Genomic DNA, 5,000 nt, shown 5'->3' on the forward strand with positions numbered 1-5,000 from the left:
GAATTATGGGACAGTAAATAATTGGTAGTCATCTCAGGAGCCACCATCCACAAATGGATATTGTTTGAATATTTCTCATATATATATATATATATATATATATATATATATTATATATATATATGTGTGTGTGTGTGTGTGTGTGTGTGTGTGTGTGTGTGTGTGTGTGTGTGTGTGTGTTGTAAACGAAGCCTTGAGCAATGGCTGCCCAAAACTTTCACTCAAAGAAGCAGGTACGTACCAGTCTCTATCTTTAAATTTCGGTGATAATTCAGTTTTATGGGGTTACTTCTGGTTATAGCCAATGTCCTCCGAACTTCGCTGTTGTCGGGGCAACGGCATCCACTTAGGCAGACAAATATTCTTTGTAGCCTCCGTATGAGTCATGGGGCTTTGGAGCGCAAAAGGAAGATCACTCGTCCTAGAAGTTTCAACCCAGTTTGATGATCTAGATGCTCCAATTCGTCTGAGTCACCTGCCTCTATTTACATACATCCCCATTTACATAAAGAGTTGGCCCATAAGCTTTTCTGAAGAAGCCGACATCAACGTAACTCCAAGGCAGAGAACGTTGACACGCGCATATACTTGCATACAAACATGCGTAAGTGTACACGGCAACGCACAGAAAGAGATGCAAATTTTGTTTAGGGGGCGGGATGCATTCTTACAACCAGATCTAACAAATGCCACCCTCTTTTTGAATGCAAATCTCTGGCGCCAACTGTCTGACCATTTTGGCGACTAAGTCGCCAGAAGCTTTTTTTTTATTTATCTATTTTATTTTACTTTCGTTTATCAACTTATTTTTGTGCTTGAAGAGAACCTGTTACCTTGGTTTACATCAGTTTTTTAACTTCATTCAGATATCAACTATATGCCAAACAGAGATAGTCAGACAAATATACTTAAACATCGTTTCAAATTTAGCATCTCCTATCAAATTAGAAAAGTTTGCAAGCACCATTGTACTACTTAAGGAAGTTAGCTAACCTGAATACCCCAACTTTATAGAAATTTGGGGGTGATACCGCAGTTTCTTAATCCTTGAAAAAGTCAAAAGTCAAAGTCGTCCGTTTCAGTCCTCCCCAAGCTATTGCTTCTCGGAGGGACGTCAGCCAGGTAACCCCAACCCCCCATCATGTCGTTGCTCATGGTAGTAACCACTGGCAGACAGACAGCCTCGCTTATTCGCCCGTGACGGGAGGCGAACGCCGCCGGTCCGCAAGATTACGAGACCAGCATGTTACCAATTGTACTAGACAGCGGCAAAATATTGGCTAACTACTCTAAAAATATATAAATATATCGATAAACTACAGCCCTTGTGTACTGTAAGGCACAACATAATCTTAGACAAAACGCATTATGAAATAATATAGAAATAATAATGTCTAGTGCGCAATGACCTTGGTGTTTCCGTTACAATAACTTAATAGGCTGTACATTTAACTTCAAAGTTCACAGAGATTATAATGCTGAAATATCGATTTATGGCAAATGAATACAAAAGACATTTCAGTGAAATGTTAAGAGATGATACGTTGAAAATATTGCGAAGAGGAAAATGATCAGTAACTATTGGATAAGCATCTAATCGATAGTGATGCAGTTCATTCTTTTTTAATAATAAAAAAATGTCATGTAAGAGATTAATATATAATTTCTAAACATCGACAGTTGAACATAGCTGCAAAATATATGCTGCACAGGATTTTGTGACGTGAGCCAGCAGATGCATGTAATGAAAAATCGGGAGTCCATAAACTGATGCATTTTGCATCCACATCCAACCAACATGTTCTATTTGGCCCAGCCATGAAGGAGATGTAATCACAGTTTGAAACCCTTTTACATAATACACGTCATACCCATCTAAATGGTTCCATTAAATTTTTCTGGCGGCAATGGAGTGTAAGCGCGAAATCAGACAAATAATTTTTCCACCTCACACGGGAGGGACGGGGTAGGGAGGGTGGGGGAGGCATCTTCCCTGAGGAAACCATCTATAATCCATATTCATCGCTACAGCACCATCAAATCTCCTCAAGCTTTAATGGTGGAGGGGGGAAATAGCATACAAGATGAAGCAGGCCGATGGCGCAAGTAATGGAGCGACGACAGCTGCTATTAGGAAGATAGCTGAATTCAGTGCTGAACACGCGATTTCCATCTTTTTCTCTAGTTTCCTCTCTTGTTGCAGCAAATTCTTTTCTTTATTTATATCTGAGTTGGTAAATGCTCATACTGGCTCCGGGATATTTCTCATAGAAGGACTAAGTCTTCGTTATTCCTTTCTTTGATTGCATGAAACAGCCATGTCGCCAATTTAACGCCCCCTACCTTCACCTGCTACTACCACCTTTTTTATTCCTTAAAGTAATTCTCTACTATATTACAACCCACATTTACTCCGTGAAGAATATCAGTTAACACGGCCGTTCGACTCGATAACTGCCCTTTTATTTCCTCTGCCCCAAAAATAACGGAATTCTGTGAGCATTTGTGTTTTTCTAAATCTCTATAGGCGAGGACTGTAAGTGGGTCATTTAACCTTTCCTGTTCTGACAAATAGGTGTATAGCCTCCTTCGCGACTATGCACAAACGATATTCTCCCCTTTTTAATACCTGTGCTATAACTACGACAATTAACAACTCATCGGCATCCAATAAGTACTATATAAAATGAGCACACACACTTCAGCCCGTCATTTTCCTTTGGTATTCGCTTATACTCGTATAATGAAGTCAAGTGCATCTACTGTTATTTTAAAGCATATGCATTGTGTATATTATATATATGTATATATATATATATATATATATATATATATATATATATATACACGTGTATAAATAAGCTACTGAAAAATTATACGAGGAAATATTTTTGAACCCGTGAAAAACAAAACTTTCTGATATTAAGCATAAACTAACAGGTTACCTTTTTACACGGGCAAGTGACGTAAATGTTACATGCAAATTTAAAATCCTAAGCTGTACAGCAAATATGACCAATCCAATTGCAAGCACATGCAATATGCATGTTAATCTCTTTCTTCTACTCGCTGACAAAGAAAATCTGTGATCGGATCAGAAAAAAACAATAAGGCCATTTATTTGCCATGCTATTCCTCGTTCAAGGACAACGTTCTCATGCGAAAATAAAAAAGATAAATTCCAAGAACAGACCTGAAACCAAAGTATAAACTTACCTGACTTCCTTCCTCAATGAAGCAAGGTGTTTTCGAGCAACACGCGTTCGAACTACCAAAACTTCTTTCTGTGAAAACAAAAATACAAACATTGATTATGCAACACTTCATTAGTACGTATGTATCATGAGACAATATTCTAATCTAGGTGTGTAGTAATATTATTCTAGTACAAGTTTAATTGATAGTCAAGACTAATCAGCATAATGATCTAACGGATAATTTACATACGGATCTATCTTATTTCGTAAGAATGAAATAGGAATACTCAAGTTCATTAAACAACTACGTACCCATATGGTGCAAGATGGCATGATAGGGACTCACATGGAGAGAAGAAATTACTGCCCATATCATTAATGTTTTAATATCTAGTTTTTCATATGGTCTATTTTCATTAAAAACACAGGGAATAGAGAATCCTTAAGTTACACGTTTCATACATCTCTACAATTCACCCACACACATACTGCTGTTACTACAGATCTTACCCTAGCAACGACAATCGAGAGATCGAGCTCAAAAAGAAGAAAAGACTCAAGTCGCTCGCATCTTCATTTGAGCTATGCAGTGAAGTATTTACCTAGAGGCTGAGCAACTGCGATGATCGCGGCCAAGGTAAAGAAGGGCATGGAACTAGAAACCTCGTGCCAGAAGGTCTTGCAGTAAACCAGGTAAGTAATAAATACAGTTCAACCAGCTAGCACAAGTATAATCCAAGTTTTGTACGCTAGTCCTTCTCAGTTTCTCGGCGAAGAGCTCTCCCCTTTTGCAAATGATCTCTTTAGCATGTTGTACTCGGGCACACATGTAACTTGCGTGGAACTTATAATCAAGTGTAAAGAGAGTAGATTTTATCGCTGGCGGATAACTTGATGCAAAGTTATACATCCATTTGCGTATGCAACGCTTGAGTGGGCGTAATGACGTCAAATGGCCTTATACGAAACCAAACAACGTCGTACATTGCATTTTCGAAGTACTTGTAAGGTAGAAAATACTTGATGAAAAATGGAAGCAGCCAGTTGGTTATGAATGACATTAACCAGAAATACAGAGTTATTTAACTAGGTTATTCAAAACTGGTCGCCGCTTATTCTACTTTGATGTAAGACATGGATCATTTACATTCATCATGTCATTTCCGAGGTCTGTAAGGAATCGGCCAAAAGGCTCACACGTGCTTGAGTAGGCACTGGGTCATAAAATACAAAGTGACACAGTGATACTTCTCTTCGCCACTATCAAAGTTCACTATCAAAGTTCTCATAACAGTGAGGCAGCAATGAAATATTGCAATAAAGTAGACGCTTCCTAGGACAGAGTACTATTTAAAGCTTTCTATTTTACTATTACAAAGCCTTTTTTTTAAACTTTAAATAAAATCACTTAACAACTATTATTTTACTTATCCGCAATAAAAAATGTTAAATATCTACACACTTTCGATAATCGCACTCCAGAAACTTTTTAGCATACGCTTTCAGCACTCGCTCCCCCACTAACTAAAATTTAAACATTGGTTAAATTACGGAAAATAGTTTTGCAAATAAAACCTAATGACCATTAACAAGAGCCCGTCCTGAGAGTTACAGCCCTCGCGGTTGAAAGCTCCTACATAATAATGTTCTCACAATCATGACCGTGAATCGAGCCTCATACCCTGTTCATTATATAACTTGCTCTTTATAATAGATCGGATTACTTGAGGGAAATCACAAAAATTTTGTCTCACAGAGGCACCAATAATTCTTCTGAAATCATAGGACTCTTGGGGTACCAAT

At 37.9% G+C, this 5,000-nt stretch overlaps 1 long non-coding RNA gene across 3 annotated transcripts in view; it reads right to left on the reverse strand.

The window, feature by feature from the left end:
- Positions 1 to 5,000, reverse strand: part of LOC135221946 (uncharacterized) — a 407,988-nt gene that overhangs the window by 391,397 nt on the left and 11,591 nt on the right. For all 3 annotated transcript variants that reach the window (XR_010316144.1, XR_010316142.1, XR_010316153.1), the window contains exon 2: positions 3,217 to 3,284. This is a non-coding gene — a long non-coding RNA (uncharacterized LOC135221946). The remainder of the gene's footprint in view (positions 1 to 3,216; positions 3,285 to 5,000) is intronic.

Source organism: Macrobrachium nipponense, chromosome 11, assembly GCF_015104395.2.
Source record: "Macrobrachium nipponense isolate FS-2020 chromosome 11, ASM1510439v2, whole genome shotgun sequence".
NCBI lineage: Eukaryota > Metazoa > Arthropoda > Malacostraca > Decapoda > Palaemonidae > Macrobrachium > Macrobrachium nipponense.